Consider the following 26862-nt stretch of genomic DNA (forward strand, 5'->3'; position numbering starts at 1 on the left):
AGCGCGTGCGCGTTATATATTGATCCCGATGGGGCCCAACAGCCGACTAGGTGGAAAAGGGGTAGAAATCCCTTCCCTCGTCTCCAATTTTTTCTCACCCACGAGAAGTGTTCGAAGGGATAAACACAAGATTTCCACGCGAACTCTTCGATTCGTGATTCGTACCCGATCTCGGTTACAAAAAGGAAAAGGAGGAGAAGAGGAGCTGCAAGCGGGATGGCACATCGAGATACTCTAGCGGTCGCCGAGCAAAAGGACAACGAGGAGAGGAGGAAAAGTAATAGCGCTGGTGGAAGAAGAAAAAAGGGTTGGGGGAGCAAGAAGCGAGGGATCCAGCACGAGCACGAGCGGAGGAGAGAGGCGGGGAGGGAGAGAAGAAGCTGGAGAGAGGGGAGGGAGAGGGAGGAGGCGGAAAGGGCAAGAGAGCGGACAGAGGGATAATAATAAAACGAGATATCTCGTACGTGGGCGGTCGTATTGTTAGCGCAACAAGGCATGCGCGGCGCTTCTGTGTCCCCGCGGTGCGCGCTCGTGCGCTGCGCCCTTAATAAACGGTACGCGTGTGCGTGAAACGCGCGCGCGCACGGTTAATAAGAGAGGCCACCGAGTGGCGGTGTGAGTGGAGGAGAGCACGGCCTTATGTAAATCGGACGGGCCCATCTGCGAGGGAGCCCCTCTCTCTCTCTCTCTCTCCGTGCCGAGCACGAGAAGCGAGGAGAAGAGGAAGAGAGGCGAGCATCCTGGAGAAAGAGAAAGAGAGGAGGAAGAAGAAGCCAGCGGCAGCAGCAGCAGCACGAGCTGGCTGCCAGCTTCAAAAGCAGTGCCGCCACCGCCACCGCCGCGATAAACACGCATTTATTCCAGAGAGCGTTGTGTGCGCTCGTAGGCGTGGGCGCATGCGCTACAGCCCCGGTAGCCCCGACGAGGCAATAGCGCATGCGCGCGTGCTCTATGGCCTCTCTCGGTTCACTCGATTTCGTTCGGTTCGTTCCCATTATCGTTTCTTCCTTTGTATATATTTCCCCCTCCCCCTTGAATCCCCCCGTTTTCTCGTGGAAGAGAGAGAGGCGCTTGACGTAGGCGGTTAACTCGCCGGGTATCGGGAGATCGATAGGGAAGACGGGGGAGGGGAGATACAAATGGTATCACGCGCTTGATTTTCAAGGGACGTATCTCGAGGGGGCACGACCGCGCTTAACATGCAACGTGGTCCGCAGGCCACGTCGAGAAACGCGAAGACACTAGGAGGGCACGTAACACGAGCGCTATCGCGGCATTACATTGTGTTTGCACGCATCCTAACCGCTGTAGAAACGCATGCCGATGATTCTTCCACGGTCGGCAGATAAACAGATAGCCGGATGGGTGTACACGTTGGTGCGCTCAGATAAGCCGTCTCGCGAGATGAAAGTTGACGTTACTTACATACATACGTACTTACGTGTACAATACCGCTCGCTGGAAATAAACGCGTGTTTATTTTTCTCGACAGGATTTTCTGCTTTAACGTCGAAATCGTTGAAACGAGTGATTTTATTTCTAAATAAAATCGATACATCCTACAGCTGTATATAACTCTTTTCCTTGGAAAACTTGGATGGACGATCATTAGCGATTAGATCCGGGAAAATTGCCCGTGAAACGAACTTCGAATTTATCTAATTATTTCGAATACGAATTCCTCGTTACAATTGCGTGGATAACGCGTTACGATATCGCGTTTCACGCGCAACTTTCCGTCCAGTGTAATCACGTAAAAATATCCGTACCGACAGCGCGTGCATAATAGGGAAGACGTGCCGTTTAATGGGAATTTATTGTGACCGCGCTTAATCGCGTTGGATCAACACGCGCACTCTCTCTCCCTCCCTCTCTCTGTCTCTCTTTCACCATGCAAATCGAGGACAGAGCAGGCTGCGCTCGACGTTCCGCGAAAGATGAATAGGTCAGTTTCCTTGAGTCGAAGTGTGACTAACGAAAAGCCCGCGCGCGGTAACTTCCTTTGATAGCAGGCGCGCTCGTAGGCCCTTGACCCACATCGCGATTCACCGAGTCGCGGGAATTTCGCGAGAGTTTGATGCCCATTCTGGTAATCGTTCGTTAAGTACAGAGTTATTCTTAAATGTGCGATCGTGGAAATCGAGCCTTACGATTATTAACTCTACTTCCTTTCTTATTTTTATGGAATCAAAAAATGATAGTGATGAGGAAGATTGAGATCGGGCATTCGATCCAACGAACGAAAATTGTTCCCCCCGTTTACGTAAATCCACCCGGTATCTTTGTTTAATATATTCGATGGATTAGAATTTAGAAGGAGGAAAAAAGAGATCTCTGTTTCCAGAAGAAAATAAACTTGTTCTCTCCGTGAAATATCCCGTCGAAGGGGTTTTTCTTTTTTGGGAATCGAGATTCGTGGATAGGATCTCCGTGCATCGAGGCAGAGCGGTTTCGACGTTTCCTGACGTTCGGGAGGATGTTGCGGTGGTGTCGAGGCGAGGAATCGAAATAATGTCGCGTTAATCGACGTGACCAGTTTATCTTGTGGCGCAAGCAAGGACGGTCCTTCGTATAAGGAAGTTGACAACAAAGACACCGGCGTCTCTACGGTGAAAGCGCGCAGTTTTGCCGGATTTTTTCCAATATTATTTCGACGGTGCGTGATAAATCTTACCACTCTCGCAGGTAATCCGGTGTAATTAAGTTTCCGCCGCGCGAGTGTCGTCTTCCATCCGTAGTGTGAAATTTGGAAATGAAATTTCGAGAAGAAAGAAATAACCGTCCTCTGAGGAGAATGGTTTTAATTTTTAATGACAAACGCCGCGGCCAGTCGAAAACCCCATCGGGGGACTACAGCTATAAATACGACAAAAGCGGGGAAAACGCATAAAACACGTAAGGCGCATTAAGAGCGGCATTAATTTAAATTGGTTACCGTGCGTTTCGCTGTTCACGTCGAAATCGATTCTGCGGTACATCGATTGTATGTTTTCGAGTTCGAGAATATACTTTCCACAGATGTTTAGCGACGTTATTTTTGAACCTTTGAAAAGAATATTATTACAATTTAACGTTCCGTTTTTGGAATTTCCAATGATAAATCTTTGTGTAATAATTTTTTCCCCTTTCTTTTGTAAACGATAGTGTTGTTTAATCTGTGTTAATTTCTGTTTGAAAAGACTGATACGATACGAGGCCGTAATTCTCGATTATATTATCTTCGATCAAAGAAAACTTTTTATCTCGTATCACGTTACGTTGTTAGATCGTTGAATTAATCTTGGCGTCAAAGCCTCATCTTCCACTATCTTTCAAATTTATTCCAAGAGAAGGTAATTTTCAAATCTCAATCTCTGATTTTCTTTTTCGATATTGAAAAATACTTAATACGATATTTAATACGATTGTAGACAAAAATTTATCTACGTTCCACATTTTTGCACTCCGATTTTTCGATAATGATACTTTCTTTAATTTATTATCCGTGTAATAATGCTTCGCAAAAATACCAACATAATATAGTCTATATTCGATCGCTGGCTCAATCCATAATAGAAATTTCATAAAAACGAGCACGAACCAAGAAGAACCTCTTCTTACGACACCGTCCTTCGTTTTCCTCAAATGAACTCGTTTCCCCTCGCTTCCACCCTGTCACGTTTGTCTTCTCGGGCAAAGTCGAAAAATTTAAGGTATCCAGGGGGATCAATTAGATCCACCGCGAGATCCGACCGCGTGTTTCGTCGTTCGAGCACCACCGAACCGACAGCCCGCCGCTTATCGAAAATAATTGCCGAATAACGAAGTGACCGAGGTACACGCGTGTGGTGCACACGGCGCGGCGATACGCGATAAAGGGTAATTAACGAGCAATTAACGCGGTGCTGCGCCGCCGGTGAATAATCTCCGCTTACGACGTGGCAAGATTTAATGCCGGCTCCTTCTCGCCCGTGTTTACGAGAGAATTCGTTGTATATGGGGAAAGACGAGCGCGGAACTGTATCGACGGTAGTTTGGATAATATTATTCGACTGCTTACTGGAAGAGGAAGATGGAAAAAATTGGGAGGCGCTCGATAAACGAGTACGAATACGTGGCGAAAGATTTGCAAGACGCGTTGATTGATAACATTTGTGGGTGGACAAATGTGGATCGATTGAATTTGAATGTGAAACGCGAAATTCGAAGTGGAAGTGTTTCATTAACGTCGGAATGTTATCTCTATCTTTGTAAAGTTTGAGAGGGAAAAAAGGGAAAAAGTATCGGTATAATGTTCGCGTGTGTAAAAATCGGGTTATTAATCTCCCTTTTCCTTCTTAGAAAGTGTTTAAATACGATAGAAGATATATATATATATATATATATACGCGGCTCGCGAGTATCTCGCGATTGAAATATGCGCAACGCGAATGATTTATCTCACGTTTCGAACGAAATATCGTTGGACAACATGCAAAGTATTATTTTAACGCCGCTATTTAGCAATTTGCCTAACCTTATTTCACTTAACACGTTGCACGCTCAATTATGACATCAGCCACGATTTATTACTCCCTAATTACGGAACGCGCGTTTGCAATTACCCGCATTATTTTTCTTTCCTCCGCTTTACAAAGGGGAGGAAAAAAGTTATTTTAATTGGTTGAAAATCATATTTGATGCACGCCACACGCGGATCGTGGATCTTATTGAAAGCGGTTATTTAATGATACTTCATATTCCGCATACCGCCTCGCTAACTCGCACGGTACCTCGTGGAATGTGGATCGAACTTCTATTTAATCGAGATATCGATCGCGGTAATGGAATTCTCTCTCCCCGCAAGAATGAAGAGATTTTGCTATCTCGCTTGTAAAAACTCGAGGAATTAACGAGCGTTATGGAGTAATTCGATTCGGAAGTCGGAATAAAGTTTCGAACGTCGTCTCTGCTGCGCGCCATTTACATCGAGCAAATGGAACTGGATCGAAACGTTTTCGATATCTTATCACGTTCACCTTTAACAAATTATCGGTATATTAATTGATACAAAAAAAAAAATTTAATAATTTTCAATCTGAAATCTAAATTAACTCGATCATCGCGAAAAATCGTCGTTATGAAAAAGAAGAAACATATCTAGAAGAGATATTTTTTCCTTTGATTAATAAAGAGTTTACACGAAATTGTAGATTTAACGAAATATCTTTAATTGATTTCACGAATTAATTTAATATTTAATTGTATCGAGACGATAAAAGTATCTGATTATACCGTATATAATAAAAAATTATAATACCTTCGAGCATCGTTCGTATCGTGTTCCATTTTCGTCCCAATTCAAATTTCCCGCTGGATATCGAGAACTTTGCACAATGCAGTGCCACAAGTGTCCGGCGCAGTTATTAGCTTGGTTGCTGGGAGACAGATGTCGAAAGGAGCGTTGTTAATAAGACGACAACTCGACCCGACTTAGAATAGTTCTCGAAATAGTGGTTCAACTCCAATAGACCGATTCAAAGGGGCCATTCCACAGACAAGGCGACGTTTCACCCAGAATCCGAGGTTGATTTAACGACCGCGAAATTATCGCCTGTATTGTGCGAGGAGATATCGGTCCTCGTAAATCAACGTCGTTTGCGCATCATTAGCGCGCAGGTTCCCGTAACTTGTCGGGGCGCATGCGCATCCGAACCTATTCGAACATTCGCGTGGAAATTATCGCGCGATTCTTGTCGTGGCGATACGTTTTCGGCCGTCTCGACTCAGTGAAATGTGCGACATCCTGCGAGGAATTCCCGGTATTCTTTGGAAACATCTCGAGTCGCCGCGCGATAGAGAGATTAAGGACAATTATGAAACGCTTCTCGTTACGAGGTTGTTCCTTCTGCAGAGTATGGGGTACTTTGATGCGGACGGTTTTGCCACGAGTTCTACAAATTCCTTTATGTATCGTTCGAAGGAAAAGTTTATGTGAGAATGTTTCCCTTTCGATTTCTTCTTTCATTCGAGATGCCCTATTTTTATATACTTCTTCTTTGAGTCCTTTTACGGAACTCTTCAGATTTCAACGATATCGTTGTTGATTAAGGTTTTTGTTCTTCTTATTCTTTCGAGAAGATTACTCATCGTCGATCATTAAACAAGCGCAGAGCGGGATAAGTATTAAAAACTTCCGACTGGTAAAAAGCAGAGTGCCACGTGGATCGGAGATTTCGTTCCTTTTTTTCTTTTTCTTCGATCGAGAAATCGGGGCGTCTCGTTCGGTTCATTAAATTCGAAAAAATCGGCCTTTCATCGCGCGGCCCAATTCGTTGGCTGGCCCTGCCGCGCGAGAAAAAGGCGTAATCGGAGTTTAAAGGGATTGGTGGCGAAGAAAGAGACTCGGCTTTCGCCACATAGTCGGTACCTTTGACGCCTACTAATGAGGGGCATGTGATTAAGGGAACGCACCAGGAACCGATGCAATGATTACTACACTTGTGTAGCAAATGCGTTCGTTGTCCGACTTTTACTAAACTTCCACACGCATATACATAATAATATATAAAAGTAATTTATTCCATTCTTCCAATTGTTAAAACTATTCCATTATCGTCTATCAAACAAAAACAAAAAATTCCAAATTGCAAACAACTCTTGCCAAAACTACTTAAAAGAAACTTTGAAAAAGAAGGATAGCTTTTATCGTTACTCCAACTCTTACTCCGAAACGTTACGTCACTCATCCACGGACGAAGCGATTCGAGAGGCCGGTGCGTAATTAAAAAACGAGATCGAGATCGACGGGCGGATGGATTGATCGGCGGGATCTCGAATCCTCCCTCCCTCCCTCCCCTCCTTTTCTTCCCTCTCGTCTCTATCGGGAGAAATGCGTCTGGCAGGGCAACGCCGACGGCCGAACACGACTATGTACTTACCTGCATTCCGGCGATCGCGCGCTCACACGCGCGGTACCCGCTCCGGAACACGCCGCTCTCCGCCGAGATATCGTGAATCGTGAATACGTATTGTCGCGATTGATCGCGGCTGCGCCCGTCCGCCGTGCAACCGGCTTGTTCCGGCGACGCTAATACAAGTGGCCCTCGGGAAGATCTATCGCGCTTTCTTGTTAGTACCTTGCCCGCCAGATGGTTCGAGCAAAACTGGCGATACTCGTCGGAGATTGTTCCCTCCGGGTTTTAATTCTTAGAGGATGGAAACGGATGGAAATGTATAAAATCCTATATTTATATCCCTTTCGAATAGAAGGGTGGACATCAATAAGGATCACGTTGGTTTAATTTTTTCCTTCAATGATAATTGCAACTAAGGATAAATCGCATCGTCGCGTTTCGCAAATCTTCTTTCCCGTGAATAATAATCATGACAACGTTTTATCGTCCAAAATGGAATTCGAATGCGGGATTTCATAGAGTTGTAGTCAACATTTTTCCACACACACACACATATATATACGTAGAACGTATACGTGTATTGCAGAATGCGAGAAGTCATTGGAACCAGTCCTCGTAATAAACTTACGATAAAAAAAGGGGGTGGGGGGGAAAAAAAAGAAATAGATGTTCCAGTGCCTTGCATTTGACGAGCTCGAAACGTAACGATACTAATTTAGGCTTTACAAGTTTGTTGGTTCTTGAAGCGTGTCTGGTTATGCCGATCCCCCTCGCCATCGCGATAGATACGGTTTTCAAGTGCTGTAAAGGAGGCACGATTTCCGGATAGTTGGCTGCGTTGTAGATCGGGCGCTCACCAAAGCGGAGAACACCGCGTCGACTGGAATCATTACGACAACGACTAATTTATGCAAATCGCGACATTTCCATCGAAACATGGCGTTCCGAAGTTTTCCACGACCGCACGATGTACTCGCATATTTCCATGTCGTTCGATGTTCCCTCGTTACATTTATACACGCGCCCGAGCTCTCCCCCTCCCTCTCCCTCCCCAGTTAATCAGCTCCCTTCGGAATCAACTTGCTTTATAAACGACTTGACAAATTCTAGAACATCGAAAAATGTTGGACGAGTTTAACGTCGTCGTACATTCCATCCTTCGAATTTATAATCAAGGAAATCCACGTTGCATCCGCCTCCTTTTCTTCCCTTTTCTCTTCCCTCCCCGCGCGCGTATTAATTATCGATATATCGTGGAGCGTGCGTATAATTACGTATCCGGCGGGACGAGGAACGCAGTCGAAAGAGAGATCGAGCGCGAAAGAGTGATCGAAGGGGACGAGATCCGATCGAGGGAGGACGAAGGTGAATGAAGGAAAGAGGAGGAAGAGGAGATCGGCTTTTGTAGCGGCGCGCAAACAAATCCGACGTGGAGGCAAGGAGGCTAAGGGAGGAAGGAAGGAAGGAGGGACATCAGAAAAAGAGAGAAGGAGAGTGGACAAGGGGGCAGCCGGTAACAAACGACTCGCAAATCCTTCCTGTCAATTTAATCTCGCCTCGAATCCCGGAGAAATGTTAATAAGGGCCTCACTACCATTCCTTCCCTCCCTCCCCCTCCCTTTACCCGCGCTCCTTTCGCTTCTCTTTCCCGCGTGCGCGAGCGCGAGCGCGCGAGCCGGCAACGACACTTTATTTTCGCGCAAAGATACCGCCGCCGCGGCCGACGACCACGTGGAAATTGTGTGCAAAGCGAGCTGCACCCGTCGTTTTTCTTTCTCGAGCCCCGCTCTTCCTTACACTCGTCCTTTCCCTCCTCTCTCTCTCTCTCTCTCTCTCTCTTCCGCCCCCTCCCTCCTCGCGGACAACAACGTTCCCTTTCGGCCTTCCACCCTCGTAATTTATCGCGGTTATGCCGCACTCGCGGTGGAATCTGTACCAACCGGGATAAAGGAAGCCGGAGGAGGAAAAATAGTCCCACTCGAGTGAGCGAGCGAACACTTGCAATGCTATCGTCCCGATTCGATCATCCCATGCGCTACCACCGCTTCTGTTCCGCTCCTCTGCATCCTCTCTGCGTCGTCGCAGGAAACGCAGCACAAGATTCAGAGATGAAGAGATCGCGCCGCGAGATGCAAAGGCAGCGCGCTCCAACGAACCGATTTTCGTACGATCGTCAAATCATCCGCCAGTCGAAGAAGGGGATTTGTATTTGCGCGTGAGTTCGATTTTTTCCTTTTTTTTCTCGCTAGTTGTTTCCGGGATGTTCTCGAACGCGAGAAGGGTTTGTAATAATTCATTCTGACCTCGTTCCGTTCCGTAACGGCACACACGTTGGAAATTACACGTTGCCCCCGGATCCTCTATCTCCTCTTTCCAACCTACTTTGATGGACGTGACGTTTCAATAATCTCATTTTAATTGGCGTGCGTGTGATGCAACGCCAACGCCACTCGTCGCGTTTTAACGACGTGTAAAGTGTATACGGAGCCGGGTATTAATTTCTTATTTGCTTTTAGAAACGCGTAACAAATTCGACGGCGCCCTAATGATCCTCGTGTACGCGGCCTGGTGTAATTAACCGTGCCCCTTACTCTTAATTTTTTTTCTCCCTTTTCTTTTTCCTTTTTCCTTTCTTTTTCTTTCGCGGGAAGGAAATATTTCCCTCGTTTCGAACGCAGAAAAAGGAAATCGAACCGGCTGTCGATAAATCTCGCGGTCACGCAAATTCTGCTCGCTTGAAAACACAGAAGCGGCCCGGGATACCGTATAAAGTAAAATGGCACCCGGTGCCAATTAGGAGGCGGTTGAAAGTGAACTTCTTGTAATAAATTTCTGACGTGTACAGAATCGTGAGAAACCAAGTCATACCACTTGGTGAACGCGTATACAACAATTTGCCTACTGGCTACCTTCGCAGGTACCATTTCGGATCGACTCGTAGATATATATATATATATATTTACTGTCACCGATATCTTGTCAGGAAAGAATATTATATTTTCAAACTTTCAACTCTATTTTTCTTTGCAATGCCCTTATTAGGATGAATGAATTAACATTTCGAATTTCTACAAATCTAAACGATGCGTGGAATTTTATATTTCGATAAATTGCTTATATTAATACACATGTATATATATATGTTCTGAAGGCGTCACGAATTAACAACGACATCCTTGCCAATTTACGTATTCCGCGTAAACAACGTCCCACACTATCCGAGCAAATACCTGTACAAAAATCACGAGTTAACCGCCAATCGTCTTCCCGTTAATCGTCGCCATGGCTTTTATCGTATTTCTGGCATTCGTCTTCTGCCAGAACAAATAAACACGTTCGTAACCGGTGATCGCCATCGGCGGATAATTGCCTCCATGCTTATCGTCCGCTTACGAATTCGTGTGCTGCCCACACGAACGCGGAATCGATTCGCATATCGAGAAGGAAAATTTTATTCGGAGCGCGTGCCATTTCGGACGACCACGCATGCAAGCCTTTATCGAATGCTCAACGGATTTTTGGCACGCCACGGCCCGCGATATGAATGGACGATCTGTTAGCCAGTATACGAGCTCGGCCGTTTCCGCATGCCTGTCGAGGATCCTCTTTGAAATTATTTTGTTGCTCGATCGGTGGAAATCCATGTTTTACGATTATTTCAGCTTTAAGCAAATATTGTTGGACAAAATTGATATTGCGAATTGGGACATTTGAAGCGATTGTTATTATTTATATCTGCGGATAGAGACGAACGCTTTCGCTCGTGTTCATTTGTCAGCTTTATTAATCCTAATCTTGGGCCTTTTGAATGTCCGAGAACACGTCCAGGAGAACATCTTTATCGAAGATGAGTGCCCGTTAATATCCTCGTGATGATACGATCATACGTGTTTATGTATATTGTTTAATTAGTTTGTTGTACAATTTGGAGATTTTTATTTTCGAGGTTATGGAAATACTTTTCGATTGTTATTAAGGATTGTTCGAGTGTTTCTCGAATATTTACGTGATCCATAATTTTGATATTCCGTCATCTATATCGTTCTCCTAATTATCCCAATTGTTCGAAGAGGAAAATGCACAAGAGAGGTTGTACACGTATATATATTGTCTAGAAGAATTATTCGGAGGTTAGATCACTGGTCACGTATAGCGCGTTGTAAATTAAATGCCAGTGACGCACAATGACATAACTTGCACGAATTTCTTCACGCACAATTTATTTTATTAGTCTGCCGGTTGCCAAACGGGCACTCGTCTTTTTCATCGCACCAACCGAATTTTCAACCGTTTCAACGAAGGTGAACTCGTACAGTTGTTTGCTAAATAGATCCCTACAAATCTCTCCAACTCAGAGACACAACTATTCCGCGTCTATGTCCCGAAAACAAGAGGATTACGATTCCGTTTGATCTTTCAAGCGATTCTGCACCTTGTATCTAACCGTACCGTTTCGGTTATGACTATCGCATCTTCATAAATCTTTCCCTTATAAACGAGGAATATCTTACGCGCCTGTAAATTGTAGATGAATGATTCGAAAAATTTTACGAAGCTCGAAATCCCTTTTTCTTTTTTCCCCTTCTCTTTGCTTAATCTTTGAGATTTTCTCCAAATTCGTGTTCAAATAATCCAAAAACCCTATCGTACAGTCTTCTAATTAAATTTTCGAAAAGCTTCTTTGATTTAAAGAAGACTTTCCAAACTTTGAGTTTTTGACTACTCGTATTATAAAGATTTCTATGGTGAAGAATCGAAAAATTGGAATATTTCTTTGATAACTCGTCACGAATAAGTGACGAGTCGAAGAGCGTTATGAGCGAGATGTTGAAGCGAGGTAGACGCAACTTGGAGGGGATCTATTGTTAGCCGTGGTCAAAACGCGAAAGCCAAACGTTCTTTCGAATCGTGGATATGTGGGTCGTCATCCATACGTTTCCTTGTTTCGAGCTATCCAATTGCGAAATTCGAATCGTCCAATTTTCCTTTTTTCTCTCTCCCTTGCTCGGTAATTTTCTCTTTCGTCAATGTCGCGGCACCGACCATAAGGCAAATATTATTCACCGGCAAAAGGTTATCGCGGAATAAACTGCACTGGCGCCGGCCACCGGTCCGTGAAGTTTATTTCGCGGCGAATTAAATTAGTCCCGCGGCGAAACGGCCGCGATAAATCTCGGTTCAACTATTAGGTTCGACTATCGTGCGGATTTATAATAGAAAATTTAAATATACGTGAGCGACAACTTTTTCCAAACGTATTTTTGTTCCAGAAATGTAATTACACGTTCGTTTTTACTTTTTCCTGAATGCTATAATAACCGATTCTATATTATATATATATATATTAATCTTTAGATTTTCAAAATTATTTTTTCATAACATCAACTCCCACGTCAAATATTCCTTCAAATTCTACTTTCTTTCTCGAATAAGAATCTCGATATGATAAATGATCACGAATTCGAATAACAACGCGATTAATTCGATCCGGGGGAAGGAAGGGGGATGGTTAAATCCGCGAATTTACGAAGTGGTGATCAGACGGTTCAGCCTTATTGTGGCGGAAAGTATTCTCTTTCGATAATATAAAGAACTTCATAATGCGCGACACCGAGGCTTGCGCGTGGGCGTAATTGGCCTGCGTAACGCAGCGCCGCTTTATGTCGTAACGCAAACTCCTTGAACTCGGTGTTGCGCGTTGCTCGGCCGCGGAAAGTGTTATAATGTCGCGCGACGAGCACGCAACCCGGCAAACCTCTAATTGCCCAATAAACAGAAAAAGACCGGAGGAGGTCGCGTGGAAAGGGGAGGAAGAATGGAAAGTCGGATCGAGGGTTTATTATCGAGGGCGAGGGGACGGATTTTATAGCGACAGCTTTTATTGCGCACTACTGTTCCTCTCCCTCTCCCTCCAATATTCATCCGTTGCGTTGAACATGCCGAAATATATTGCCGATAAATACAATTTTATCATGGAGGAATTTTAAGTGGTGCCGGGTGCGCGCTCTTCGATCTGGTCTTTGCTGCTAAGGTAATGCCGTCTCCTTTCGGTTCTCCTTCGATTTCGATTCGTCTCTCTCTCTCTCTCTCTGTTTCTCTGCCTCTGTTTCTTTGTCGAGCGATCGATTGCGCAACATCCCTCCGCCGCGTCATATCCCTCCACGAGTCGCAGAATTATTTTACGATCCGCATCGCGCCGCTCTTAATTTCGCGCCGTTGCTGACTCTCTAAACGAGAGTGTTTAACGCCCTCGAATGCACGAGAATGCATAAATTAGCGGGCGAGGATCGTGTAAATCTTTTGGTGCTCGGCCGAATTTTCGGTCACACCACGCAATACCGATCCGATCCGTTGAGTCATACTGGAGTATAACGAGGGATATAATACACAGTTTTTACGGGTTTCTAATATTTATCGTCTTAATTCGTAATTTTCTTTTTTTTTGTCCAATCGAAATCCGAGTGAAATAGAAAAGTAAAAATTCAAAATTAGTACAAGTCGGGGTATAGTTGAATTTGAATTACTTACTTTTAAAGTAAAGATTTCTTATTTATGGTAGAATATCGAACGAATAATCGAAGAAGCTTTCCGCCAACGTGTGAAACGGTATAATAATGCCGGTTGAATAAGGCCTGGATGAGCATTGAAATACGACGCACTTTTCCACGGTACCCAAGTCTCTCGAGCCTCTTCGAATTCCTGCTTCGTATCCGCGCGGCACCCACGATCAACTAGTTCAGGTGGCTGTGTTTACAGGCCACTTCAGACGAGCTACGAGACTGATGCTTATCGCATAATACGGAAACCTGCCTCTGAAAAATCGGTCAAGTGTTGGTTGAGAAAAATTTTTGGTCGGCCTCGTGAGAAATTTTAATCGGGCCGTCCTCGAAACACGCTTTTTCTTTAAAAACTCATTTACCCGAGCAATCCTCGAATCGAATATCAAATTGAAAACATATTGCTTTTAAAATAATTGTGAATTGAATAATTGGTTTACACGTATTTTTTAAATAACAATATTCGTTAAATTTTCTTTTCTTATTAATCGTTATCGATCATTATCAAAAATGTTAAAAAAATCTAACTTAAACAAATCTTTGTGATATTCCTTATGAATTTGTATTAAATTTAAATGCCACAAAATTTATTTAGAAACTGGAGAAGTATGTAAATGTAAATAAGATAAAATTAATGTAATGTAATTAAGAAAAATAATCATTTTTTAAAACGATTTTTACCTAAAGATTGATTTAAAAGTAGCACGACGAAAGCAGAAGAAAAATTGGTTGTTAACGAAACTTCTTTTTCAGCTACCTTTCAACGGTTCGTTGAATTATTGTCCGATATCGTCAGAAATATTTCAGACGTTCGCCTTTGCAATCGCGGCGAATTTCCCGTCGAAATTAATCGTCCCTGATCGTCGCCTATATATGACGTGCAAGCGCGTTAAAGATCCCAGCGCAAACGGTAATACAAATTGCAGATAATTGGAACGGTAACTGTGCAACATTGCTCCGATCGAATTCGATCTCTAATGGGTGTTTATATTGTATCGTCGTTCGCGGTTCAAAGAATTCCAATACGTTGCGGCCATCTTGCTCTCCCAAGATAATTAGCTGCCGTTCCAATAGAGACATTTAGAAGTTCCAAGACTTCCAATTTCGGAATAAAAAAAAAACTCCCTTTTCCAATTTAATCGCGTTGCAATTAACTCCAATCAACAATCGGATAACGGTGAGTTTCGATTTTTGACCCAAATTCCCCTCTCGGAATCCTCGTTATTTATTTTTCTAGAATTTAGATGAACGCACATCTATGATCTACTTTTCAAGTCGATCCTGGAGTTTTGCTATTGTTGTTATTCAAATCTCAATTCATAGTTAATAATCACCTTGTTCGAGGTAGAACAAGAGGTAAACCTGCCGATTAATCTTCCGGGGAAAATCTTGTGGAAATTGATCGAAATCGGTCGTGGAACCGGTGCCCGACGTGGCCGAGGATCGTCGATCCCCCGTTAAACCGGTGGAAACTAGCGGCGAAAATTGCAACGGTGGCAAAACCTCGTGCGAAACATTCGTTAACATTCCCAACACGCGGTAATGATCGTCGAGTAAGAAGCGACGCGGCGGCATTCACCTCGCGATTCCCTCGGACAGTGCGTTAGAAAATTAATAGAACAACCTTCGAGCGGATCGTGGCAAAAACCACCGTCTCTCCGCTTCTCCTCCTCCTCCTCCTTCGCCGCCGCCATCCTTGATGACGAGGAGGATCGCGCCATCGTTATTCATAAATTAGGAGGGGAAGGTCGTCGACTATCGATGGACTGCGAGGCCGCTAATTAACGTTTATAGCCGATTTTAGATCGAAGGAGGAGGGGCCAAATTTCAGAGCGGAGGGAGATAATTTCTCCGGCTTGTTTATGAACTTGGTGTTGAGAGTTATCGTCGCGGTGGTAGTTAATCAAGCCAGTTAATTAACGGGGGTTATGTAAAATACGTATATACCAACGGCGACAAGCTGATTAATTGCGATTAACTCGCTCGTTCCGAATTTTCGTCAAATTTACGGCTAACTCGAAAGATAGTCGATTAATTTCCACGCAGTTTATTATATGCACATTATACGGTTGAATGAATACGAATCATAAAGTGGATTAATTCTTATATACTGTTGAATATGCGATACCCATTTTCTCGTGTTATACGTAAGCATCGTTTTAATTAACGATCTAATCGTACCAGTACCACTACTTTCTAATTAACGTTGTTAACATTTCTCTTTAGTTTTCGTCTCATTCCCTCGTTTCTCTCGCTCGACCTTATTCATTATCTCTGATGAAGTTTTTTTTTTTTTTGCTAAACTCGAACTGACTTCGATGCGCACAGCTCGACCACGATCCATCCTCGAGTTCGAATCGCTCCGATTCTCGAGGTGTCATCGGATTTTCAACAGGTCGGACTTAATATTCGATCCGAGTCCGGATTATCGGAGCAGTAGAAGGAGAGAATGTAGGGAGAGGCTTATTAGACGTTAACCGTGTGGTTGCATCGATCAGTCCCACGGTCTGGGCCCTGGGTGTAATAAGCGGATAAGAAGGGCGACGCGACAATCGGAACGATTTGTCAACGAGAGACGATCGTCTGCAAGGATCTCTCTCTAAGCCCCGTTTCCTTAATCCACCGCGACGAACAACCGACTGTCAATAAGATCGACTCTTTGGCCGTGCCTTTTCGCGGGCCTTCTTTCGATTTCACGCTTGTTTTGCACGCTCGAGAACGCGAGAGTTATCATCGCCATCGACGTCGTATTTTACATTCCATTCTTACATTCCTTTCGTTTCGTTTATTTAATCGTCTCAGGTTTACGAAGATAATCCTCGTAATCGCGACGAAAATTTAATTCTTAAAATCGAAAATAAATGGCCAAGTGAAACACGTTTCGGAATGCAACTTTATTCGAGGCTTCTCCGTTCAAAAATATAGGGAAGCGTGACACGAACTTTGACTCGAGCGAGTCGATGACATTTTAAGGAGTAATTGCTGCTCTTCTTATTTTCCACATCTCGTCCAAACACGAGTTTGCTCTTCCTTAATTCTTCTTCCCCTTCGACGAGTGTCCTCGTTGTCGGGGGCCAACCACCGCGTTGTTCGAACAACGTTATGAGATCAGAATTCAGAAGTTGGGATGACGCCCTTCTGGCCGGACGTAGGCGAAGCCGGACGTTGTTTCGTCGAAAACGCGAGGTCGACGTGGGCGGTAGCGAGCAATTCCGAAATCGACTTTTCGATTTACAAAACACAGAAACGGTGGGCGAGAGAGGTGACCCGATCGGCGACGAGCACGCCACGGGTACCTGGCGGGCCCCCACCCCGCGGCGCCAACTTATCACGGACGAATCGATCGCGTGGGCGACTTCACTTCCGGTCAAACGATCGGGCCCACTATCCTCGGATATCGCGTCTGATAATTATCTTACCGATCATTCGAGAAAAGTACGTAATAAACGCCCTGTTACGATCTTTATTCTATATCGAATCTAATCCTTGCACGTATAATTAGACTTATATGTTTTCTCCTTTTCGACATAATATTGCGAATTGTGCTACTGATTCTCCTTCTTTTTTTATAATAACCAGGTAAAATGCTTTTCCACGTGAGAGATTGTCCAAGATTTTACAAAGAAATTATGTTAATTTTCTCTGTCGAAAAAATTGAATCTAAAAATACGAAAAGCTTAAATATATCTAGAGCTTGACAGAGGCTTGGCCAGGATTCGAGGGGAACATATGATCGTTTAAAATTCCATCGGCGTTTCGCGGAAGTCCGTACTTCCTCGAGTTTTCGGCCCCTCCCTCCCCGACCCATCCATCGGGTAATCCTATCACGCGCCTTGTTCCCTTCGCCCTTCGTGTAACTTTTTTACAGCCCGTGTTCAACGCCGGATAATCGGTTTCTTCGCGACACTCGCCGCGACACCGGCCCGCGCCGTGTTGAACGAGGGCCTGGATTTATGAATCTCGTTTACGAGCCGCTTTTAAAAACTCGAAGAGAGAGAGAGAGAGCTTTCCTTCCGGTTAAAAAGTCGCGGCCGCCTCTCGAGAAAGATGCGCTATTTATGCGGCCATTAGCTTACGATCCTCTTCGTTCGTTTATTCTATAAATACACTGGTGCGCGATGCAGCACCAGTCCTCGTTCCGTCATCTTTTCCCAGATATTCGTAAACCAAGCAAAGCACCGTGCCTGGCTCTCGTCTCGACCTCTCGGCTGTCTCATCTATTCCACCGTCGAGAAAGCTACGATATCGCGGCTGTGAAACGGACCCGGTCCCTCTGAAACCGATGCGCCTCTTGCGCAAAGATGGGAGACGGGATATATTTCGACGAGAGGCCTGTTCCGCGGTATTAGACGACGCGCGGAAAATAGATTGGCACGGCCAACCACTGAAACTACGCGCGAAACCGATTCATCTCGTTCCAGGGACAACAACTCGTACGAATAAAGGACGCGTTCGACGGGTCGTGATAACGGAGATTCGATCGAAATCGAATTCATCCTGCTTTCTAAGATATCCCGAATAATTTGTCTCGCCAAATTGGCCGCGATTTCACGCGAGACCGATGATCGTCGTCCGGTGGTGCGAGTGCGAAGCACTTCTTCTCTCGCCGCGGCGGAGAGAAGGAGCGCGCAGAAATGAGTTAGGGGCCGGTGATTCGGTCGGTCAGCCGAAAAATTCGCGGCAGTAAACCACCGCGGTACGCCACGGCTCGTTATCAATCGTGCGCGGTAGAGTATACGAGCTGACTCGGGGCACGCGCCTGGCGGGGTCGTAGGCCGCCCCACCCCTACCTGCATCCACCGTGCCTCTCCTCCCCCTCTGCCCTCCCGCCTGACGGCGGGGAAAAAGGCCACGGAGCGAGTGGAACAAGGACAGACCGGACGCCCCCCACCTTGGCGCGACGTGGAACGGGGCCCCAGTCCTCCCACTCGATGCTGCCCCCTCCCCCCACCACCAGGCCCGCGCTACCCCCACCACCGCGCCGCGGAGCAGTCCTCGACGATTCCCCTCGACCCGCCTCTGCATCGTTTTGCACTCGCTGCGCAGGATGCCACGACAGCGGCTCTCTCTCTCTCTCTACTCCTCCGAAATCTGCCCTCCCCTCCTTCTCTCTCTCTCTCTCTCTCGACCTCCTCGATCCTCAAAGATTCTTTTCTCGCCCGTCCCGTTTGTCTCGCTCGTCGCACGGGCGATCTTCTTCAGTTTCGACTGGAAGGATCTTGTGGCGTTCGTATGCTGGCTCGGTCGGATGTTGTCGGGCACGAATACGCGCGCGAAGGTTTCGTTCGGTGGGAAGCGAGAGGGAGCCGGAGGCCTCTCCCTCCGCCGTGGGCTCGGTGTCACGGGCCAGCGGTCGTAATGCGGCCCACACGCGCGCTCCACACTGGCGCGCAAATCGCATAAACACGCGCGCCGACGCATACAACGGGGAATAGTGGGGTAGGGACGCTGGGCGACGAAGCGGTCCTACCTCCTGCAGGGGACCGTGTCACGTGGCCCCCAGGCCGTGTACCAGCACGCAGCGCACAGGCTGTGCTCTCTCGTGAGCGGCGCACACAACACCAGTCAGAGACGAGCCGAGAGAGCGGGCGCAGATCGCACTCTCTCTCCCAGGAAGCGCGTGCTTTCTCCCTCCCTCTCTCTCTCTCTCTCTCTCTCTCTTCCCACCTCTCTCTCTCTCCCTCTCTCTCTCTCTCTGCCTGCCTCCCTCTCTCCCTCCCTCCCACTCTCTCCCCTTTTTGCCTCCCTCTCTCCGTCGCCGCCCGTGCACGTCGCCCGTTCTTTCTCTCGCTCTCTCCCTTTTTCCCCATTTCTATCGCGTGTCGTGCCGCGACACGACGCGCCGCGCCGCGCGACACCGCATCGAACCACCGGCCGACCGATCGATCCATCGATCGATCCGTCCATCGATATATCCCGCCCGCGGCATACCCACCACCCCCGCCTCCGACCGATTCCACCAAACGCTGGGAACGGCCGCGTTGTTGTTCGCCTCGAGCCTCGAGCCTCGAGCCTTCGAGCCAACTCTTCTCCGCCACGTGCGCGCGACCCTCGACGTGTGTGCGGTATTTATAGTGCGCGAACCCCGAACGGTCAACCCCGCGCCGATATACCCTGTGGGGTGTTCGACCCGAGGAGGGAAGGGGAGTTTTTTTTGCACTTCTGGTGTGGGGGGGAAAAGGAGAAAGAAAAAGGAGAGAGGGAAAGAGAGTTCGTCAGCAGAGGATTGCCACTAGGAGCACGAGTGTTTCTTTTGTGCTTAGATAGATATGTATGTATGTGTACACGTATATATATATGTATCTGTTTGTCTACGTGATCGTGGTGTTAGTTTCGTGGAGGGATAAAAATAAGAAAAGAATTTGGACGGTGGTGTGACTCGTGACTTGTGCTTGCCGATGGTGTGTGCGCGTGTGTCGATCGGAAGGACGGTGTGGTACGAGGTGTGCCTCGCCTAACATGCTCCTGCTCGACCGCCGACGCTCCTCGCGGATGAAATTGAATGGTGCGCATCCTGTCGTTATCTCGCCGGATAGCCCGCTCTTCTCCGCTCGTCCTCCTTTGTGCCTCCGCGCCAGTTTTTCTGTCCTCGTGCCTGTGCATCCGTTCGAGAAGTGAATATTTAGGGGGGAGGGGAGGGATGATAAACTCGGCTATGCGCGTGGTGAAGAAATACGTACGGAACGAATAAGTAATCCCGACGAGTGGCGTATACGGACAGCTGCGCTGCTCTGGAATCTCGATGATCGAGCAACCCAGCCTGTGCGAATACAGTGCCGTCTTCTCCGTTTCTTGTCAAAGTACGAGGAGTAAACAGTGCAACTGTCACTTCTTTCCAACTACACAATAATCGAAGCCCGCTTTAGATTATTATTTTCGCTCTCTCGCTCCACCTTCGGTTGTCCGCTTCTCGCCGTTCCAATGCCCCCTCGAGGAGAGGAGAAAAAAGGAGAGGAGCAAGAAAGAGAGGAAAAAAGGGGAAGAAGAAGGAGAGGAATTCTCGTTTTTCTCGCCTTACGTTTCGGTTACGTGGGTTTCGGTTGAGTAGATTTTACGCGACGGGAGGGATTGGACTCGTCGTCCACCTCGACCGTTCGAAAAGGCGACAGCGCCAATGCTTTTCGTCGAGGGAACGTCGAAAAGCCGTTAACAACCGTTTCTCCTACGCGACAATCTACGCTCGCTCGCGGAATGAGCTTCGGCTATTGTGCTATTTTCGATCGAAGGAACGGGGGGAGGGAGGAGCCCCCCGTCATCTCGTCGATAAATAATCTCGATGGCGAGGACACGTGGCGGCGTCTTATCGCTTATGTTAACCAACCGATTCCAATAATTAAATCAACTGTGATCCCGGATATCGAAGTTGAAACGCGATCGTTAATGTCTCTCTCTCATACCGATTCCGCCTTCGATCGGCGAAGGAAGAGCAGGAGCTTTTAATCCTTCGCCGACGAGGAGTAACGCGGCCCCTTTAATTGACTGGGATCTCGCCTTCTGCCATTCGACGCAACCGTTCTTGCAGGCAGACTTTTGAAGATTAAGGATTTGCTACTCCTTATGGAGAAAAAGTAAGCAAGCGTCCGTTGGATTAACCGCGGGTTTAAAGACGAAGCGGTGGATAAGCATAAATAAGCAAGAACGAATATTTCACGTCAAGTTGGGGGGAAAAAAATGACGAATAATGGAGAAGTAGTATATTGGATTGTAGAGGCACGTTGCGTTCGAATGTGGAGATATTGGTAAACAAAAAAAATCGGGGGGTCCCCTTGGGCGAATCGATACCGGGTTCGTAAACTTATTTCTCTCGCTGTGGAAGAAGGAGCTGTCACTGTGCCATAATGACTCGAATATTCGCTGGGAACGGGATCCGGTTTCGTTTCAAAGTGCGTGCTAGTCCCCCGTTGAAGAAGACGGTGGTGGACATTTTGGTTTAGCGGTACACGCCACTTTCACCGGTAATGCCTGTTGTATCTCCTGTTGACAGGACGCGGCTCGCGTCAAAGTCAAGCCTCGCAAAATTATATCCTTCCAAGATATTCCCCTATTCCCAAAAGGAGTACGAGGATGGCATCTTATTGACTTTCCACCGAGTCGTTATCATCATTGAGTCGTCGATTCGTTCGTTTCTCTCTCGAGTCGAAATGTTTCGTGAAATCGTGAATCCTTGATTGTCAGTTGTCGGCCGGCATATAGATAACATCGAAACCGCGTAGGGATCGGGCGCGAGATCGTGTTCCGTTTTCCATCGAACGCGTGGTCCGACGCGAGAAATAAAATTCGTGCGCGAGAGCCGCAGTGAAAGATCATGGGAGGATCGGCACGATCAGATAAGAATCGACGGTTACTCGGGGGAGGGAGGGGGGCTGATGGGTCCGTGACGACGAAAAGAGTCTTTGGAAATGCGTGTCGAGGCCGAGGCAGCCCAGCCAGCCGCCAGGGAGCCTCGTGGGAGGGGCCAACCGATTCCTCTCCTCAGGCATCAGGAGGGTCCGCCGGCCGATTTCTCTTTCGCAACCCCCTTTACTTTTTCTCCTGAAATTCGGCTGACGAGCCGCTTTTATCAGGGATCGGCCGTGATCCGCCTCGATAATCCGCCGCCCTCCCTCCTTTTAACTCGTCATCGACACTTTTCTACGTGCTTGCGTACCGTGACTCGAGAGAATATATATATATATATACACGGATGTAGGTTATATCGAAATATTAACCGCGTCAATTAAGTTACTCGTCTACTGGATGAAACGATAATTTGATTTCGGTTGGAATAACGGGGATAATTGAGATATTGCTTTTATTTGGGATATGTAAATACGCGGATGAAGAACACTTCTTCGAAGATATGACGATTTCATTTCAAAATTCTAATTAGATCCAATCGTCTTGTCGTCGTTTTCGCTGAACATTTCCCATCCGATATGTATTAAAATTGTTCAGGTTAAATATCGACTTCTAAAATTGTAACAACTCGTATCGTTTTATCTCACATCGATTGCGCGAACAGTGGCAAAGGAGAAGATTCGATAAACAAGAGTGGCCAGTGTGTTAATTTCGTAACTCGATAAGTCGTTAAAGTAACAAATTGCGCTATTAACCTGGCCATGGTTAATTAAGCGGGGCGTTGTAAAACGGCAGAAAAGCGTCGCGGGATTAATGAACATCGGATCGAATTCCCGCCGGTTAATAACGATGTCCGTGATAAGTAGGTTGAAAATCGAGAAAGAAAGATTCGTCGGGAATTGAGAATATACAGGGTGCTCGAATATATTCCGTATATTCGATCCTTGGAATATTTCGATACTTAGAAAACGAAAAAATTAATACGCGTAAATATCTTATTTACTCCTTCATATTCACTGATTCTTTTCTCCTTTTTTATCCTCCTTAATTAATTGATTTCTTCATCCATTCTTTTCGTAAACAAATAATATCTCATCAACGTTCAAGGATCACGTCGAAATTCGGAAGAAAGAAAAGAGATCTGATGACAGATCGACGAAGAAAAAATAAGATAATATATTGTACGATGTAAATTATTTGTTTATCTCCATAAGCATATTCGCGCATCAACTTTTGTATTTTGTATCTATCTAGGATCGAATGTAGAACACCCTGTATACGCCAAGGATCTCGTTTTTTTTTTTGATCCTTCATCTCGAGCTTATAACAGTGATTACGGGTAATCACGTGGCAAACACGCATCTCGATCCGCGATACCAGTAATCCGGTAGAACTGATTGCGATTGCGTAATCGGTCGCGATAATGCGATAATGCCACCTAATGGTGGGGCAAACCGTGGTAATACGGATAAAACAGCGGTTGCGAATTGGGAGAAACGTGAAATCGGATTGCGCTAAGTATATATGAGGGGAAATTGCGGTAACAGGGTGAGAAAACGGGATGGTACCCGGTGTTACGTATCAATTAGCCTAGGAAACGCGTATCTCGAAGACGCTCGAAGATCGAATTGAAATCAAAATTATCGGGATTATCGAGGGAAAACTTTCGAAACCATCAACATACAAATGGGATGGAATTTTCGAGCGGAGTATTTCGTGGGCGGTACATCTCGAATTATTCGAAATTCGTGCACGACGACGTGAAATTTAGAGGATTAGACGTCAAGATTCCTTTTCCATAGAAGCTAAACCGCACATTTTATCGTGTTTTTGAATTTCTTTCATCGTTTTGAAGATGTTTCTCTTTACTATTACGATAAAGGAAACCAAAATTCAGTATATAAAACAGAATATTGATGTCGAGCAGATGATACAAGTTTGTTTTAAATTCTAGTGAAAAAAAAGAACATTTATTCCCACTTTGCATGACTTTTGATAATTTATATCTACCTCGAATTAAAATCAAAATTAAACATTAAAAAAAGAATCCTAAGAACGTTCGTCGACGAAGTATTGAGCGTTATCGCTGTAAAGCGATGGAAACAACATATTGCGAAAAATTGCGAAACGAAGGATTCGCAATAAAGGGGACGAACGATCGAGCGTAAACGCGAAGTAAACGCGTCTTCGGTGGGCGACCAAGATCTCGAGATAATTAAAAATGTACATAATAATCGGAGGGGAGGGAGGAGAGTCGCGTGATTACGTGGGCGCTTATTTAGTGCGAGAGAACGATCGTATCTGCGCGTGATCGCGGCCCAAGCTTCGATAATTTCGGTGTTAATTAAACGTGGTTACGTGGGTGTCGTGGTACGCACGTCGGTCGACCGACGTTCCACCGTGTTTTGTCAACTTTCACTGCCGCTTCCACAGCCTCCTCGTGGCCGCCGCGTTTTAATGCTCTCCCGATGACGGTTATTAAGCCCTGTCGAGGACGAAAAGCGACGTCGTCGCCCGGTGGCGAAACCACTCGCCGCGATTGCGCGCCGCGTGGCGCATCGCTTTCGCGGGCATCGAAGTCTCCGGCCGCCGGTCCTCCTTCGACTCCTCCTCGATTTTGCAGGAATCGGGACAATTGATGACCGACCGCTTTTCTATCGATTGTAAATTAAATCGATTAAAAAAGTATATATATATATTTGAATGATCGAAATCTTGGACTTTTCAAAAACCGAAATTCAATTTTACAGTAATCGTGATGATTTGTAGAAGTTTGTAATTATTACACGTTGTTTCGAATTAATCCGCGAGCGATCGGCGAGATATCTTAGAGAGAGGATTTCGGCTGTGGGGAATAATTCGTTATGTAATCCATTTTCGATGGTGCATTAAATTTAATGAGTTGCAGAATAGTAGAGTTCGCAGTTAATTGCGAACGAGATCGAGATTTTGGTTTATCTGTATCATTTATATATTTAAGAATAGTCATATTCATTCGTATATAATGTGTAGTTGTCGTACGTTTAACGATTTTATGAACTCACAATCGGATAACATGTCGTAAGAATACAACTCTCTAGTAATAACGCGATGTATTAAGGTGGATTCCAAATTTGGGAGCCACGTTCGAAATGAAGTAGAATCGTCAAGAAATACGAAGTATATATATATATATATATACATAAAATTGAGATTATGTTTCTGATTGTAGAGACATTGAATACGACGGATATAAGGTGTTAATTATGCGTGAGACTGATAAATCGATTTGTCGGTAATAGCACGTAACGTCTTACACGAGCGCCTACGAGGCAGGGACTGTTTACGTTTTCCATATAGGATAATTGATTGTCGTCGGGCCTCATCTATAAACGCGATGCTTCAAGGTGGCAGGTTTCGCTCCTTTTTTCCTTTTTTTCTTTTTTTGATTTTAATGCTAACGTTCTACCCCGGCTACCTGATAATTATACCGTAGAATCTTCGATAAAGCTTTAAAAAAAGAAAACCGCGTCCCCCATACAAAATTACCACGCGATATATCCTCCGTGAAAACCGTGGGGAGAGGAAACCTCTTCGTTTTCTATGGCGGGAATCGACATTTTTTTTCTTTTTCTTTTTTCCTTTCTTTTTTTTTCTTTTTCTTTTTTTTTTGCGTTGCTTTCACTCACCACAATTTTTCTGAATGGGTAGCCGCCGGGCAAGTGTTTACCTCTCACGTTTTCGAAAGTTCCACGAAGCGCCTCCGACCGGCCGCCGATAATTCACCGTAATTTCGCGACGTGCAGCGGCGAAACGCCGCCCACGCAAGTACCGAAAGAAACGGACGGATCGAACGAGAAGGAGGAGGAGAGGGAGGGAAAAAAAATCGTCCTCGCCATCCTTGAACTCTATTAATTTGATACGATTAGGCGCTGAGACCGATCTCTCGCCGCTAATTGCCCGCTCCATGCCCTCCGGAGGGACCCAGAGATCGGGGATTAATTAAATTGAATTAAGCTTAATTGGACCCGCGGTAACAGAGAAGGTTCTCGCGATGAGACCGAAATTTCCGCCTTCTATTCGTTCCTCGCGTATTTTTACTACGCGTAATTTCGAACGAATTCAACAATTTGAAATTAAATCGTGAACATACGTGTGCGATATATGTTGTGTGTGTGTGTATGTCAAAGATTTTTCTCGGACAAAACTCTCCGTTTCCAATCAGCAGCTTCGATTCTGTGCTTGTGTTTTATGTATAGTATATGTGCATCGTATAAGTATAAATCATTAGGTGGTGATTTTCTGTTCCATGGGCGGAGCCTGATCGTTTCACCGCAATTTTATTGTTCGCGCGGTGAGCGAGCTTACTTACGCGACGCGATTCGTCATCCCCGCGTCGATTAGGCGTAGTTATTAGCGGGCTCCGCTTTAGTCGAAAGAATCGCGCGAAACGCAACGGTTGTGCACGCGGTTAACGAGATATATATATATATATATAAAGGTGAAATCAATTCCCGTGTACGTGCTGCGCGCAGGAGGAGAAAACGCGCGTGAAATTCAAACCGTGGGCCGTCGTAGTCGTGGTTTCCAATCAAGAAGGGAGCCAAGAGAGAAAGTGTTATATCACGAACGGGCGATTGTTTAAATGTTGACGATTAATTAAGCGGCCGGTGGTTAAAAATGTAACCGTGTTCATAAAGTGTTCGGGCAACATTCCAGCGAATGGAGGCAACGAGGAGGACGAGCGGACGAATCGAAGAGCGGGCTTAAAAATATTGGCCGAGTCACTTGCGTTTGATATACGTAATATTTCTCTCCGCCGAGACGATGATTATCTTTAATTTGGTTTTTCCGCTTCTTTGAGAAAGAAATTATCGAGCGGGGAGGGGGGAAGGGTCCTCTCTCTCTCTCGCCACGAGAGATTCCTCGAGGTGCGTCCGAGTATCGATTCTAAGATTCGATGGTTGCAGGGATCCGCAAATTGTTGGGTTGCGTCGAGCATCGTACGGTGGCCAGGAGCGGTGTGAATTTTCGAAGAGGATTATTCCATCATCTAGTCAGTGCCCGTGCGGAAAATCAGATGAGCTGTGATAATGCGTGAAACTTGACAGTGC

General features: G+C 45.8%; 1 protein-coding gene and 1 pseudogene across 24 annotated transcripts in view; both read left to right on the forward strand.

The window, feature by feature from the left end:
* LOC107994781 (myocardin-like) overlaps positions 1 to 26862 on the forward strand; it is a 291174-nt gene that overhangs the window by 231063 nt on the left and 33249 nt on the right. The window lies entirely within an intron of this gene.
* Positions 398 to 26855, forward strand: LOC133666974 (uncharacterized; annotated as a pseudogene).

This window comes from Apis cerana, linkage group LG1 (genome assembly GCF_029169275.1).
Source record: "Apis cerana isolate GH-2021 linkage group LG1, AcerK_1.0, whole genome shotgun sequence".
Lineage (NCBI taxonomy): Eukaryota > Metazoa > Arthropoda > Insecta > Hymenoptera > Apidae > Apis > Apis cerana.